We start from the raw sequence: 17,721 nt of genomic DNA on the forward strand, positions 1-17,721 counted from the left end.
CACAGGGAAATAAGGACAACTTGGTTTTGACAATCTCTGAGCTTTAAAAAGGCCAACCAGAAGTCTGGTCAAACTCAATCAAAATTTGTCATTCCGCAACCACATTTTCCTTTATTTATGTTTTTGTCTCTCTTGTTGCTGTAGAAAAACCCCACAACAGCCACAAAGTAATTGGACTGTGCATGAAACAGTGTCATGTTATGAGGGGGAAAAGTGGTTAGGAAGGAGAAGAGACCAAACGGACAAAGTGTTTCTTTCCACCTTACTTTTGGAAAATAACATCACTAATACCCACACATTTGCATATTTTAAACCATTTTTTAAAGGAGGAAAGAATATTCTCATCATTCTCCATATTTATTCGCATTGTGAATGGCCTGCAGTACAGTGTCAGGTAGACTTCACCCTTCTCCTATTATTGGAAAGGAATACATCTTAAAATATCCATTTAACTCCTAATGCATTTGACCTCCCTTCACCTTTTGGCAACAGGACACAGACCACGTGACTTCAGTTTTGGCTTCAGTCATTTACATCTGGACTCTAAAGGGACAATTCAGAGTAAACTCCACTGAAACCAGCAAATCCTCAGCGCTTTATAACCCTCTGACAACTCAACGAGGCTCTCAGACCTGTGATTCTGGAGCTGCAAACTCTGTGTGCAAATAGAGGATTTCAACACCCATGTGGATCTCCAGCCCCAATGAACAGACTCAAATTCAAACCTCACCTCCTGTGTTTCACCGAGTCCTGCACGGAACGCTCACTCAGAAAGGATCCAACCGCAGGATCACCAAATAAAGACATTGCAATAATTTTACCTGTTTTAAATGACACTATTTCCCCCCTCGCTATGGGAAATGCCACTTAGCGCATCCCAGAAACCATACGCAGAGCTCTGCTCTGTGATTTCGGCAAAAGTCAAGCACTGAAACTGTCCCGATTGTGCGGTTCTTTCCCGAGCGATGGCCTGGGGTCTTTCTAACACTGACACAGCCAGCGGCAGGCAGGATATCCTTGCAGTGCTGCACAGACTGGTTCAGCCGTCCTCATGATGGAAAACCAGCACACTGAAGTCATCACAAACCAGCACACTATCACAGCGCCAGCTGCCTGCTGCAGCTAAAGGGAACGACTTTCAGATCTGTTGCAACTTGAACTACTAAATATAGCCTTGAGCTATGAGGCAAGAGAATGACAGACTGTAATTCCCAGCTTGCTTTGGGTAGCAACCAACAGTGCCAAGAACATCAAAGACAGCAGCAACCACTAATTTCAAATATCGCTGTTTTACAAATCATTATTTGTAGTAAAGATGCAGCTCCTTTCAACCCGCAGGAAGGGGAAGCAACAGAGAGAAGGCAAGAAAGGAATATGAATGGTTATGGCCATATGCTTCTGTCCGGGGACAGCTTTGTACTCAAGAAGACGTCTTTTGCTCTACACGAACTTAGGAGCAAGGGCTGAGGGACACTCGTTGTGTTGTCTGCTTCTGAAAAACACAGGGTCCCTTAGGAACCAATATAAAACTAAGGTCCTAAGGCCCCGTGGAATTGGTTCAAACAAAGACCCAAACCAAGCCAGCACAGTAAGCAACAAGAGGTGATGCATTCTATCCACCAGAGATCTCCAAGAGAGGTAAGGAAAAGTCTGTTGGTATTGGATGTGGTCCATTGTGGAGATACAGCACCAGCGCTCTCAAACACTGTCATTAATAGACTTACTGTTCGATAGTCAGAAGAGAGACCATCTGTTGCCAAGAAAGACATCTCCTCCTCTCACAGAGTTACAGCTTCCCTTCAGAAGAGAAGATATTTGTTTCCTAGGTCCATCCCACCCCCTGGCAACACCATGGCTCTATAAACACTGGCAAGGTGTGAACACACGCAGCGTCTCTCCCAGCACATACAATCCCCTGCTCAACGCAGGTTTGAGCTACTCCAGGGGAGAGAGAAGAGGGCAAATAAACACCTCCCCACAGGGCCACGTACAAAGCTATCGCTCAACCAATACCAAACAACAAACCCGTCATTTCCAGACAATTTGGGTCCCAACACCTCCCAGCAGCTGGTCTGCCCCACACGGCCCTCCAGTTCCAGCTGAACGCGATCCTCCTTGGCAAAGGAGAGGGAGGACGGACTCTGCCAGCACACCAACAATTCACACGGAGATTGTTCGTCAATGCTCAGAGATCGGGGAGGGGCTGTTCACAAAGGCTTGGAGTGACAGGACGAGGGGCAATGGGGATAAACCAGAGAGGGGCAGGTTTAGACTGGACATAAGGAGGAATTTCTCCACTGTGCAGGTGGGGAGGCCCTGGAACAGGTTAGTTGTGGCTGCCCCATCCCTGGAGGTGTTCAAGGCCACGTTGGATGGGGCTTGGAGACCCTGATCCAGCGGGAGGTGTCCCTGCCTGTCGCAGGGAGGTTGGAACTGGATGTTCTTTAAGGTCCCTTCCAACTCAAACTATCCTATGATTCTACAGTTTGTATCATTTTCCTCTTCATCATCCTCCAGAAATATCCTAGCACAGAAGATATTACATCGTTTATTCATCCTTCAAACGCACCTACCAGGTAAAAGAAGGCCACAGGGGAATAACTCAGCCAAGGTCACACAGTACATCAGTAACGGAGGATGGAAAAGACCCCACGCTCTCAAACAAGCACCTGTTCCACACTGCCAGCACGGTCCCCACCATCAGCTCTCACATCAATAGAGCCTTCGCTTGGAAGCACAGAAAAGGGTGTGGATGTGTGGGGAAGGGGAGGAGGGAACAGTTCGCAGCAGCTCACATCCTCTGCGTTATTTGACTGAGAGCTGAGGTTTAAAAACTAATTACTAAACGAAACAATCACTGCTGGTCACAGCCCCTCCTTCCTCTCACTTCCTGGAATTGTGTCTGGATCCTCTGGCTCTGCTCCCACCATGCTCTGCACAAACATGTACTGGTGCATTTACCAAACCACTCTTCTCCTCTCGTACCTCACCTGTTTCTGTGACAGGCTGATATCCTTGGTTACCCTTACAGAATCCTGACCTTTTGTTCTCCTCCCAATAAGATTTTAGCCCAAAGACCAAGGACTGTTCAGGCTTACCCTTCCTCTCACCCCTCTGCCACGCTCTTTGTTGCCTCAGAATATGCTCTGACTCCATATGAAGAACAGCAAAGGAACCCCACAAACCTCTAACGACCAATCCATCCGCATTTAGGCAACTGGATGTTAAACTGCGGGTTTGATAGCATTGCACACACTTGCATTTCGTGCCTGCCTGCAAGAGACTTAATCTCGAGAATCAGCTAGATGATTTTTTTCTTTCCAAGGTTAAGAAGGGAATTCTCCTTTCCTTGATTCTCCAGTTGCAAGCCCAACCCTTCGAGGCCACGTCCATGGGAAACGAAGGCCTGAGACACCAGCATGGCCCTACAGATCCATTCCAGGTTAACGTGCACCACGCCACAAAGCGTGCGTTCCAATATACTCTAGCACTAGATTAATCCCATCTTGTCACTGTCATCCTTAAGGTCCCTTCCAACCCAAAACATTCTATGATTCTACTTTATTGTCCTTTACCGATCAGAGAAGGGGGAAAGAAGCTTCATTCATTAGTTTTTATAAGTTGCTTGGAGATCCTTGGAGAGGAGGCGATGTCATCAAACCATTTGTTCTACTCGTATCCTCAATGACTCCCACCGGCACACAGGCAGGCGAGATTATTCACATGTCAGTTATGATTCCTGGGAGAGAAATCCAGGGCTCACCTGTCCAACCGCCTGCTCAGAGTGGACTCAGGTTGCTCAGGGCCATATCCAGCCAAGATTTCATTGTCTCCACAACCTCTCTGGAGAACTGGATTCTACTAACGAAGCAGCAGTAACCTGTTTAAATTAGTAAAACCTTACATAACCACGAATCCACACCTGCAATGAGTGAACACTAAGTGAAGCTATTTGTAAGATTCTACCAGCTGCGTTGGCAGATCCTCAGCTCACCCAAAAGCAACTTCTGCTTGGGAAGCCCCCAACTTCTAATGCAGTGTGACAGATACCTGATAGATCAGCAGTTGGAACTCCAGTGGTATCCCAGTCCACTTGGCTGCTTCATAGAAACTCTCCGGACTTCACCAGCCATAAAAATATATTTTCAAAGCTCTGTAGGAAGAAGCCCTTTCTGAAGAAGGCCCAGACTTGTCCAGCTACCCCCTGCATCCTGCCTGCCAACAGCAGGCCAAGCTTCCATGCAGAATAGAAACACCTCTGAAGATCAGACTGTTTGCTACAAGGCCAAAGCAAAGGAGAGAGGACAGCCAGTTTTAAGAAAAACTCAGTAAAATAAAGATGTGCCATTCCTTTAAGGACAGTTTAAATTGCAGAAGGCACCCAGCAAACCCAGCAGCTGCCACCTCTCACCCTTCTGATCACATGGGGAATGGCGAATACTCGACTGGAACCATGCCTGCAGCTCTATAAATACTCTTTCTGAAGCTGATTAACATTTCAGGTTCGATGTTTAACGCTGAATTAAAACTTTAGACTTTTGTAGCTGAGGTCACAACGCAGAGAGCCTTCAGCCATCCTCCCGACTCTCAGAAACGGATGGAAACAAAGCCACCCGCTGAATTTACACATGAGGCTTAGCCAGGATAGAACGTTTATGCTGGGGAAATCAGAAAGAGGGGAGGAGAAGAGAAATCTTTTTGCCAAGCAGATAAACACCATAATGCAGTGCAGCGCAGAAGGGCTCTGCTCAGCACAAAGGAGCCGCAGCCTTCTGTGATGCCTGAAAGCCTCAGATCTTCTCGGCACCCCACTGAGTCCGGGAGCAGGAATCGTGCTGCAGCCTCCCGAGGCAGAGCTGCAGTGCTCCTCGACGCAAAGCCCGTGCCAATCTCCCCTCAAAATCCTACAGAGCGACGCTGGAACCGGTGATCTTCTTTTTAGGTTGTTATTTATACACAGCACTTGACACTGCTTTGCCTTTCCATATAAGCACTCCCACACACAAACCCGTCAAAACTGAATACGAACGTCCTACCCACAATTGCGATACGAACACCACACCCAGCGGTGGGACAAAACCCTCGCCAAAATACCCTTCGATAAAAGAGATCTGCAGAGGCTCAGCACCCAAGTCCACGTCCCTTTTACACGGAGCCATCGACTGGATGGGGGCATTGTGACCCCAGCTGAGGGTGACCTTCTGGCCTTCCACCACCCACACCAGCTCCTTCTTATGAGTTCTACAGAAATTGTAGCAAGAAACTGCGAGCAGTGGCCATCAGGGAAACCACCTCCTCCTGCACAAGGGACAAATGTGTTCAGAAGCCTCTTTTTCTTCATTTCTGCGATGAGCTGCTCCTGTTTGTCTCACGTTACCCAACACTTCTAAAAATCTAAACATAGTCCTGGTGGTTCCACCTGCAATTAACAGTTAACGCATTCAAATGTTAATACACCAGTTATCCTCTGCCACATCTGATCTCCATCACCACACTAAACATTTTTGCCCACACAACTGCCTCTTCCCTGTTTTCTCCACTCCACCTTTATTCCTGGAGGCACATCCAAGCAGTTTATAACGCCGACCTTCTGGAATACGACGGAGAATTTATCATCCTCCAGGAGAACTGCAGGATACTGGAAAAGTTTTGGCACTTGATACCGACCTATGCTCAAGCACGTGGCTGAAGTAAGAATGACTGTATTTCCTCAGAGAGAATCATCCTGAACCCACCCTTCATTTCAAACTTAAAGCTTCACTTTTTGTAGCAATGAGCTGGGACTCGAAGGACAATCAAATCTCTTTCAGTTCCACTCTGGCACCAATCCACTGCATAACCTTGAGGTGAACATGGAGTGAGTCCAGAGGAGGCTACAAGGATGATCAGAGGGCTGGAGCACCTCCTGCGTGAGGACAGGCTGAGAGATTTGGGGTTGCTCAGCCTGGAGAAGAGAAGGCTCTGGAGAGACCTTAGAGCAGCTTCAGTACTTGAAGACCTACTTGAGGACCTACACGAAAGCTCAGGAGGGGCTGTTGATCCGGGATATGCAGGGATAGGACGAGGGGAACGGTTTGTAGCTGAAAGAGGGGAGATTGAGATCAGATCTTGGGGAGAAATGTTCTCCTGTGAGGGTGGGGAGGCCCTGGCCCAGGCTGCCCAGAGCAGTGGTGGCTGCCCCATCCCTGGAGGGGTTCCAGGCCAGGTTGGATGGGGCTTGGAGCCCCTGATCCAGTGGGAGGTGTCCCTGCCCGTGGCAGGGGGTTGGGACTGGATGGGCTTTAAGGTCCCTTCCAATCCAAACCATCTTTTATTTTATAATCTGGTGCTGTTTCATGTAATCCAGAGCTCTGCTTAAGCGAGATCCCTGCACGTGAACTTATGAAGAACCACACGAGCGGGTGAGGAAGGGAGGGAAGCAGAGCTCACTGCCTCGACTGCGAGCAGGGGAATTCTGATGTGCAGCAATCCCCGTCAGCCACCTGCATCGCACTCGCAGCGCTTTTAAAGGCCTATCAGCCGCTCCAAGAGCGACACAGTGACTCATACCAAAAGGCTCCACGTGTTTTGAACCAACTGGTGCCTGGGCTCCCAGCCCAGATCTGTCTCATCCTTCCATTTCAGTCAAGTGCAGCACAGCCTGACTCGTGCTGGCCCACAGACCCTCGCCAGAGCTTCTGCCCATCATTCCGAATGGGTCTCCAAGTACATGGCACTTGGTAGCATCTATGAGGAATGCCTTCTAATTAAGTATTTTAAAGTATTTCTGACTGACTGTTAAAGAGCAATGGCATACAGGGAGTATGAGTTCCTTCTCCACTGCTTAATTAACAATATTTCAGCAGTCGTGCAGATGCTCAAGGTGTGAACATCCCACTAAGCATTTATGGCATTATGAGTTGAACATCCCACTAAGCATTTATGGCATTATGAGCTGAAATCCATAGAAATGAATCTATTTTGATTTTAGCACTGATAGCCCCAAACATTCATCGTGTTATTCTTCACTCCATCATCAGCTAACTTCGCAGAAAAAAAGGTTACTCCTAATTATGTGTACAGAGAAGCCAAATAAATGGTTGACTTTTAAAGTCCTGAGACCTCACCCTTTGTTTTCATCAACACCATCCACTCCCTTGGAAAGAGTTTGGAATAGAATTGCCCACAGTGTCCGTAACAAGCAAAAAGCATTTTAGCCACACTGAGAGTCTTCTGCCTTTTCTATTATTTCCCTTTTTCCTCTACCCTCCATGTTATTTAGTAAATTATTTATGTGCCCATACCACAATCTCACAGGTGTTAATGACTCCATCCTTGCAGGGTTGTCCCAGGGGACAGACACAGCATCATCTCTGCTGTAAAGACAAGGAAGCCACAGCACAAAGGGGCAGGTCAGTGTAATTGCGACCCGAGCCCAGATTTCCAAGTCTCAGTCCAATGGCTTAGTTACAAACCAATAAATATTAACAAGCCCACATAAAATTAAACAGTTCTTAAAAACCACCTAGGAAAAACACTGTAAAAGAGAGGCCACTGCCAGCAGTGAGATGGTTGTGGGATGCCCGTTTGAACCAGCTGGTTCTGATTCCGCTTTCCCCAGGGTGCAATTATCTTCAAAATTCCAGGGCAGGACACTCTCTAAACAGCACTTAGAGATGACATTCACACAAAGTCGAGGTAGAGACGCAGCCTGGTGAAAATCTAAGCCTCTGCAGGCTGAAGTCAAGTCACAACCTCGCATACCAAGAACCACAGACCAGCTCATCGAGACGGTGTGGTTACTAATGTGCCGCCCAAGTGCCATTCTCCAAGCGAGTTCTGAAGCTGAGAACTGAAAGGCAAGGTTCACGAAGCTTATAGATGATCATCAACAGCTCTCAACCCCACTGATGAACAAACTGGAAGGTTCTTGGCCACTCAACCTACTACATATCAAGAATATCTCTAATTTTTGTGCAAAGGAAACACAGATTTTGGTTCTAAAGCCTCCCTCAGCACAAACAGACTCTAACAGTGTGGCTACGCTTCCGCACCTTTCAAAGTTACTTGAAAAGGACCAATAGCTGCTGAGTTTACAGAAGTGTGGAACTCAAGCAGATGCTGAATTAAAGACATCTGACAAGCTGAGGAGCAGAAAGGTCCTGGGTGGAAAGATCATAATTTTTGAATGAAAATGGAATTACAGGACAATGCGCCGACATATCCAGCGGAAAGAGTCCACCAGAACAGAGCTGCGGCACTGCAGTCTCCTCATGGCGCTGATCCAATGGGTTGTGAAGCAAATGCCATTCTTTGATTCCCAACGCTAACTTTTGAAGGTGAAATTTACTCCCGAGCCAAACACAAGCACAAACACAAGCACAAACACTACACTCCACTTGAATTGGTCTTAAACAACGCACCGGATTCAGCCCACGGGTGGATCTGCTGTAGGCAGCGCTACTGACCGAGGAGGAAGGGCACCGTAAATAATTCAGAAGGAGGTTATGATGATATAATAAGAGATATCCAGACCACTGTAACCTAAGTCCTTCTCCAAAGTCCCAGGAGACAACCGCGCAGCAACCTGTTAGTCAAAATATTGGCCACTGATAAGAACAGAGCCCACTGACAGCAAATGTTTCTTATCTCTTTCAATGGCCCCAGGCAGTTGTTTGTGCCCCCAGTTAAGACCTTCCAGCATTCTAAGCACCCTCTGGATACGCAGCAACCCCAGACCTCATTACAGCTATTTAATTCCTTTTCAATACAGGTGTCACACAACCTGGCTTTCAGCTGTACAACCAGAACATGGAAGCTAAACATACAAGAGAGGAGTCAAGATAAGAATCGATCCTTCTTCATGTGTGAAGTGTTCCTTTTGTGCTCTTAAAAGCACCTCATTACAATAACAAATCTAGGTCAAAAATTAGCCACAAGTATTAATCAATACCTCACAGAAATATTATTTACAGACAGGTTAAAATAATTGCTAACAAAGAGATGAATGCCAAGCGAGTTAGACGAGAAACAACCACATGATCCCGCAAAGGCTACTACAAGACTCCAGATGCTGAGGAGAGAAAAGAAGCCATTCATACATTTATTTAGTATGGTCCCTCTGCAGAAACCTCAAACACTTATTATAGATAATCTCTCCATCCCCCTAGGTTATTCGTCTAGACGTATTTTAATTAAATGGCATAATTCTGGTCAGTGATGTGGTGAAAATTATTCAGTTTATTTTAATGAGGTCTTTTGGTCTGCACTGCTCCACCTTCCAGAAGGGTAACTCGCAGCCCAGGACAGGTTAGGTATCTGCAGTAATCGATGCGATAGTGCCTGTTGCCTCCAGACAGATATAAATCACCAGCACAGAGGTGGAGACAAGCATCTCTGTTTGCCTTCAAAGAACATGCAAACATCAACTCTCCCACAAAAACCCCTAAAAGACTACGTATCCTCTTTTTGTGCAGGAAGCCACTAGAAGCCTTCACTACTCGATTCTCCATACAAGGTTGAAAAGAAAGTGCTTGGATCATAGTTGGAGAGATATCTAAAGCACAACTCCTGGAACCTTGGTCAAGTCTCAAAGGCAGCCCACGAGGGGTAGAACATGAATCCACCTCATGGCTGTTTCAGCCGTTCAGAACACAGCCCTGACAGCCTCTGTGGACAAAGTATTTTGGAATCCAGATCAGAGGATGAAGTTGTCCTCATCTGTACTCCTTCAAAGTTTAGTCTCCCACAAGGAACGACGTGCTGCTGGGGTAGGCAAAGTGAAGGTCCAGCCCTCTGATGCTTCCCTGGGACAGCAACCCTGCAAGACAAACTTCTAACGTAATGAAAAGCTGGGTTCAGACCTCTTAGGTTCAGACCTAGCAATAAATTCCACCCACACTTCAACCTCAAAGAATAACTGGATTTACAAGTTTGTTTAGGCAGTGAAAAAGAGCTCTCCAGCTCGTCACAAAATCCCAAGTTAGATATAAACTAAGGGACTGGTAGTCTTTGGATACATGCCCACATGGGCTGGTGATCACTCGTTAGATTTTCACCACCAAATTTCTGTTTTCACCACCAAAAGGAGTTCCAGTGAAGAAGTGAAACAGGTTCCTGACCACAAGGGCATCCCCCAGCCCCGTGTTCATGTTTAGTCATGAGTTTCCTACTCCAAACAATGCTACAATGCGTTGTACAAAAATATCTACTATTTCATTCAGAAAAAGAGTAAGAATGATGGCACAAATTGCAGCATCCAATATTCTTGTAAAAGCAAATTGAGTGAGGTGCTGGTTTGAGAAACCTGAAGTCTTCCAGTACAAGACAGCTGTCCGTGTAAGCATCGATAAGCCAAGTTCCCTCATTTCATGAGTTGCCCCTTCAGCTCAGAACTGGAAGACACGGGTGTAAGGGAGAGACTGAGATGATTGTTTCATTTACTACTCTACTCCTGAGGAACTACAAGCAAGAAGAAAGCTGCTCAGGGACTCACGTTGGTGCTTGATACAGGGTTTTGAGCTCTTTATGAAGATATCCTTCTTGAAGCTATTCCTGTTCAGTGCATCCTTATATGAACGCATGGCAGTACCGACGGACACAGATATTCCACACGCACACAAAAACAAGCAGCTGCAATGAAGAGAGCCCACAATGCCTTATTTTCCCATTTCCCCAGGTGCATCCCAAGCTTCCCATCCAACGACCAAGTCGTTGTTCCTCAAGAATACAGCAAGAAGCGTTTGCCAACAGCTCTTAGAGCCATATGTTTAAGGAAAATAGAGACTAGATAGGTCTAAACCACCAAACCATTCGGGTGCGGGACCCTGCAAAAGCCGGGGAACAGCCCTGCTGAGAACAGACGCGCATGCACAGAGAAACGGTGCTCCTCCAAACGCTGCCCTTCTGCAACTACAACCTTGTAGGCAGTAAGCGCGACTGCGGGCAGTGCTGGGAGGGCTCCTGGTAACACCAGAGGGACAAGCTTTTCACCTGCCCAGCTCTGCCTCTTCGGTTCCCCACCTCCCCCTCTCTCCGAGCCATTCCAGCAGCCGAAGAGGAACAGCTCAGAGAAACAGCTCAGATAAAAGGTGTTGAGATTTTATGCATCACAGGGAGAAGACTGAACCTTTTCCATATACAAAGGGAGAGTGAGCAAAATGCAAACCCTTCATTCCAGACCCGCCCAAGCGCATTTGACTTCTAAATGAGTATTTGTAGGTTGAAGTACAGGATCCAACAGAACCTCTGCCTTCATTTACCAGTGGGTTAGTGTGGAAACGAGGAGGGAAACACAGGGGCCAGTTACTACTTTGGGTTTTTATTTAGGCAGCATTCAAAGCCCTCTGAAATGGAAAGCAGACTCTCACTCTCCTGGCACTACACAGAATGAGATAAGCCTTCTGCAGGGCAAACTATCATCTAAAACACACGATGGAAGACTTATTGGATTTCTTACAGTTGGACTTGATCTTAGAGGTCTTTTCCAACCTTACTGATTCTATGATTCTAAGATAAAGCAGAAAACTGTGTGTCAGGGTTAACAACCAACCGCAGGTCTTCCAAGTGTGAGGTAAACACCTCGGAGTCTCAGTCATTATTCCAAGCGTGGCATTTCACCAGGAACTGAACATGAAAAAATGTGCAAGCCGTGTCCGTTCTGAGGAAATTCACATTTCCAATGTGTAACAAGTCATCCCCGCGGCCTTTATCCTCTAAGGTTCAGCAAGAAGAGTGCTATGGTATTTGCAAAGTGCATTTTGACAGCCCCTTGGTTCCTTCTGGATTCAGCAATTCTTTTGTCCCGACTGGAAGACAGGCACACGTACACCCCTGTGGTTCTGTTCAGTGATTTGCAGTACTTCTGCAGCTCTTGAGAGATGGAACAAGGCTCAGAGTTATCGTCTGCTTTGGCTGCGGAATGCAGCCCAGAGAAATCTGAATCTCCCACAGGTTTTAGACCAACACACACCACTCCGGGCAGGGCTATCTTTTAAAGGCAACACCCCGAGCCTGGCAGAAGGTTTGCACAAGCTGACACCGGACAGTGTGCCCCAGAGACGGAGCCACAAACAACACAAGTGGCAAGCTTTCTACTTTACTAATATCAGGCACGAGCCAGCATAACTGAGCTCCCCTGGGAACTGTGCATAAACACTGGAAAGCCACATCTTCTGGGTGCAGAGCACAGCCTCCTCAAATGGTGCCTAGGATCCATTCTGACTCACCGCACACACTGTGAAATGACACGCGGCATCGCTCAGGAATGTCTGATGAACACATTCATCACCCCAGGAAGAAGGCTGAGTTTGAAATCGGGAAGAAATTGTAAGTTCTCCCTATTACTAGAGCCGTTCGAGTTGCATCATCCACCTTTCGTCAAATTCAGTATCTTACAGTCAAGGGAACTTCATGAGCCATCAGGCTGCAGAAACGCCTGCGCTGACCCCGCGTGCAGCCGAGCTTCCTCCCCTCTCCCTGGAGAACAGGCAGACCACCGGGAACAACTTTTCCCACCAACACAGGTGCAGCCAGACTGTGTGTTTGTATTAGGCTGCCTAATGCTCAGCTCGGGACACAGCAGGGCTGCAGAGATGCCTTCCAAATCCTATTAGAGAAGCAAAGGCTGTTTTTTGCCGTATCAAACTAATGAGAAGAGCCCAAATTCACATCACAGCATTCACAAACACCAAACTCCTACACGCCAACCGAGCTACAATCCACAAGTCAGAGCAGCTTTCCACAGGTCAGGCTTTCAATTGACTCGACACGGAGAGACGATAACGCTGGAATAGGGAACCTGTAAAGCTGTGCTTCTGTTACAGACACAGCTGAGAGGCAGAACAGCTCCAGTCTGACCAACCCACACCACAAATCCTGAGCAGCTTCTTGAGCTTTCCCAATCCTATTTTTGCAGAAGGATACTGATAGCATCTCTCAAGAGTACAACTCCACTTTGTCACTTCCTAATTCCGATTTCATTGAGACATATATCCTGCTGTTTGGCGGAGCCAGATAAGAAGAGACCCAATCCCAGTGGTTCTGTAATCTGCCCATTCCTCTATCATAGCTGCGTTCCTATCTTTACTCCTTTTCTGTCAGGGACTTGGAAAGCCCAGCAGCTCTGTAACTGCAGCACTTGCCAACGGTTCTCCCATCAACCAGAGGCTGATTTCTTAATTAGTGATCCCTGGAGTCTAAAGAGAGAAAAAGAAACTATTAAAAGGAGACAGCATGGATGAGAAGGGGGGAGGACGGGTGGGTGAGTACAGAATATAAACTCTGAAACATGGACTAGTTGTTTAGATTTGCCCCAAGACGCCAAGTACCTTATCCACAGGCAAAGGTCCAGCCGGTGGGTTTCAAACCTGAAAAGCCACCACAAGCCAGGCTGTCTGGGGGGAAATCAGAAGCGCACACTAAGCAGCTCTCTCTTTTACAGGACCTTAAAGAGGGGAAACAGTTCAAGACACCTTGGCAGCATCTCAGTTATAACTTTCTAACACAGCTATTACCTTCTGACCCTGTCCTGAGTCACTGTTTTCGAAAGGAAATCTGTCCAGAAGAAAACACAACCACGAAAGGAGGCACTGTCAGACTCTCAGAAGCCAGGGCTGCTCTCCCTCGCCCTGGCAGACGCTGTTCTCCAGCGGCTCGGTGCCTCCACACCCAGGGACACAGCTCCTTTTGAGAACACAGCTTTAATAAGAGTTCAGCTCTTGTGTACTGCCTCCAAAAAACACTTTTTGCAATGTTAGCCGATATCTGCCCTCAGAGCGTAACGCTCAGGAAAATGAATCATATCACAAAAGGAGCAATACATTTTCAAAGCTGGTTTTGTTTTGCATTTACATTTCTATACTTACTGTCCTTAGAGAAAAGAACGTTTTAAGATTTCATGAGCTGGCAGATGTGCAGATCTCTATTGGTTTTATTTACATTATTTGGCTGCTCTAAGTAAAACAAAACCAAAGAATAAGAATACACGAATGCGAGAAATCAGCAGCCTGGGCAAGGAAAAGTCAAGGTGGTTCCATGACTACTTGAAACACGGTTTTAAGAGCTAAGGCCATTTTTAAAAGCCACGTTTTGGTTTCACAAGCACCCACACCTTATACCCAAATGCTTACGATTTAAAGAACAAATTGTTAAGAAGGAAATATGTGAGACAAACTCTTACAACAAGCACTGAAAATCAGAAACACATTTATTGAAGGCAGATCTGCGCACACGACCGACTCACATCCTTTTTTAGATGCATGGGGGTCTGCTAAGCTGAGGACAATGTGACATCCAGTGTCCTGTGAGGACAAATCAGGGAGGTATTGATGGAGTGAATGAGAGGAGGCTTTCCAGCAGGAAAAAGGAAAAATGACAGTCAACCAAGCTACCAACTCAAAGGAAGTTTAAACAAACTTCTAACCCTGGGGAATGGAATCTTCCACTCACCCAACAACCAAGAACAGACGATGCGCTTCAATCCTTCGGTCTCCTGCAGTACCAGAGAGACGTGTTTCCAGAGACAGCTTCAACCTTTCCCTGGCTGTTGAGGCTATCAACAATGACACAAAGGATAGTGGTGTCTGTCTGCTACTGAATTCCCAGGCACTGGAAGCTGAACCAACTGCTCAAACAATCCACAGCATTCTTTTCCAACCTAGAAGCCCACCCAAAGCCACCACCACCTGACCTTATTGGATCCCTACGGTCACAAAGTTCACATGAATGTCCCGTTTGTCCACAGAGTTATAAAGCCATTTCCTGATTTGTATGACATTGCTCCAAAGAAATCAAACAGAGAGAGCTCTAATTATGACATTCAGTCCGCTGTCGAGAGTTAACAGGGCCCCGGTTATTATCTGACATATTGTAAAGCTTCTTGTCAGCATGGAATGCAGAGACAAACCACACTGCGACTGCTCCTAGAAGCCCTCAGGATGAAAGGAGAAAGGAACAATAAGACTCAAGAGTTTCTAGGACTATAAAAGAGAGGAAAGGTCTTCTTTTGCTTAATTTGAAGCAACGCATTTTATTGCGGTGACAGTAACAGACTCACGGCTGTCAAAACACATTGCATCCAGGAGCAATCACTGGAAGCAACCTCTAGTCACTTTGCCAGGCTCTGCTAGATAGCTGTGTCACGGATTTGTTCTTGCATCCAGTACATCCCGGGTCACGGTCCCAGATCTTTGGCACAGCAAGAGATTACAATTCCTATTCATTTATTTTCTATTATTCTCACTTTTATTTTACGTAAAGAAAAAAGCAAGATCCTTCCTTAAGAAGAACTGTTACACCCTAATGGATTTCTCCCCTTTCTGACATTCTGTTTTCTTCCTAGAGGCTCACACTATGCCTCAAGAAAGGTGATGCCCATTGTCAGAACGGCCCCCTGCCTGTATAAACAACAATAAAATAACCACGCCGTATCTGTCTCTGCACCTTTTCACAAAGGGAAAGAACAAGTGCAATTCATGCAGCAACTCAGGGGACAACACCAGGACAGATGTCCCCAGGCAAAGGTGTCCCCACAAAAAGAACCTGTCCAGGAGATGCCTCCTAAAGCCCAGTCAGTGCCCCTCAACACCAACGAGCCCCTCCAGCCAGGAAGGAAAATCCCAGCTCTTTTTGCACTGCCTGATTTTAGCCACACAAACTAAAGTCAACTTGGCACTAGGAGCGCGAAGCTGCCCTGCAGCACAGGATAATTCACAGTAGCATTATCTGCAATTCAGTGGGTTACTGTTAATTTGGTCTGAACGGGGGTGGGGGGAGGGAGTGTTAGCAAAGACAAGAATAAGCAGATGACAAATATGCTTATTAACCACATTGAATAAAAGACGTATTAAAAAAACCTAAGGAGGGAGGGGGGATGAAAAGCAGGGTGTGAAAGAAGCAGGAGCTGGAACAGCAGGGCTAATGTAAACCATCAAATGCAACCCCTGCTGGGACAATGTGAAAGAAGAAGAGGCAGGCTTTTCCACATTAACTATTTGATCGCTCTACTCCAGATGCATCCATCTAATATCGCACGAGGAACAGGATTTCCATTTACCCTGCAGGTAATTCTTACAAGCTGGAGCCCTGAAACAGCATTGACAACAGCAAATAAATTCACTGGGCATTGCAAACCTTCGTTATCTTCACCAAGCGTTGATCGGGGCGCTCTGTGCAGGAGCCACCACAAAACATGTAAAGCACCAAAGAACTCTCAACAACGCTCCAGCTGCCCGCTCACAGAGGCTCCAGGGCCATTACTCAGTTTACCTTTATTCCAAGTACTCTTTGGAAGGCACATTCTTTCCCATTTCAGGATTAGTTTCTAGCACGGCTGAAGATTTTTGCATAGACCGAACTGAGGAACTCGTCGAGCACGTTTACAAACACTGCACTTGCTCAACAGTCTCTCATGACTAAGTATTCCCACGTTTCCCCATGACATCAGAAATCCAACCTCCCCCTTGAATTCAACACTTGAACGGCACCTCTCATTACAAACAATACGGTTGGTCCAGAAATTCCTAAATATTCATGTTTTCTGCAGCCTCCGTATCTTGTCATCACTTGCTACCAGGGTGCAGCTTTCTTCCTTAGGAGGAGCACAATGTAATTAAGCGTCAGACACTTCTTTGCATGTACTTGTTCAAATAAAGACAAGCTTGCCACGCATCCTTCTCTCTCCTCTCTCTACCAGGCAAGGCTGTGGGCTCATTTGATCCATTTATTGTGCTTTTTTGTGTCTATATCTGAAATAGGTCATAAATTACAACCGAAAAATATACATATTTACAACTGGAAACAAACAGATTTAAAAAGTAGCCCCCAAAAGTCTTGCAAACCCACTCTTTTAGTAGTTCCAATCTTTCTGCGTTGGCAAATTATTTTTATATATTTATATAATTTGAAGGAATCAACCATGATAGTAAATTCAATGGCAAACATTACAAGGGTACAAAGGGAACAATCGCTGAAGCCAGTCATTGCAAAGAGCTTCTCCCGCAGTGACCGCCCAAAAGCAACGGGCAGGGAGGGGAGAGAGCCTCTCTGCCACTCAGGGAAGCAAAAGGGAAGAGAAATCCGATAAGGGAGCATGTGTTTGGCCCGGGATACTTCTGCAAGGACAGACCCCATGGTTATGCGAGCCTGCAGCAAGCTGGAGTTCTACTCTGCACCAGAAGTTTTTACCAATCAGAAGTGAACCCCCAAATAAAAGCCCCTATTTACAAGTTCCCCAGGGATGTAATTTCAACGCGTTTCCAGCCTCCTCCAAAGGCACAGCTCATGTACGTAGATGGAGCCTGGAGCAAGTCTAACTGGTTTCAGTATCGGGGACTGATCACTTGGTCAAGGTCAAACACGGAGTCACTGGAAGAGGGAAAATTGCACGCAGACCTCAAATCCCAAACCAGAGCCTCAACCACAGTCATTCTTCCCTTCACAACCCATCCAGTGGGAGGTGTCCCTGCCCAGGGGGTGGAATTGGATGGGCTTTAAGGTCCCTTCCAACCCAAACCATTCTACGATCCTCAAGCGTTTCACTCCAATAACCAAGTGGAGTACATCATGTTTAGTATGGTTTGAATATCCTCCAAATGATTTCCATACTTCATCTTACCAAGGCCACCGAAATAACCAAATATGATCATTATTTCCTCAGTTTCTTACATTTCACATGGAAATAAGCCGCAACAGAATCCCAGGACAAATATTTAGGTCATTCCTTCCTCAAGTACTGTAAATTGC

General features: G+C 46.4%; 1 protein-coding gene across 3 annotated transcripts in view; it reads right to left on the reverse strand.

Annotated features, from left to right (window-relative positions):
• DVL1 (dishevelled segment polarity protein 1) overlaps nt 1-17,721 on the reverse strand; it is a 73,028-nt gene that overhangs the window by 42,117 nt on the left and 13,190 nt on the right. The gene's annotated exons all lie outside the window — the stretch shown is intronic.

This window comes from Cuculus canorus, chromosome 21 (genome assembly GCF_017976375.1).
Source record: "Cuculus canorus isolate bCucCan1 chromosome 21, bCucCan1.pri, whole genome shotgun sequence".
Taxonomy (NCBI): domain Eukaryota; kingdom Metazoa; phylum Chordata; class Aves; order Cuculiformes; family Cuculidae; genus Cuculus; species Cuculus canorus.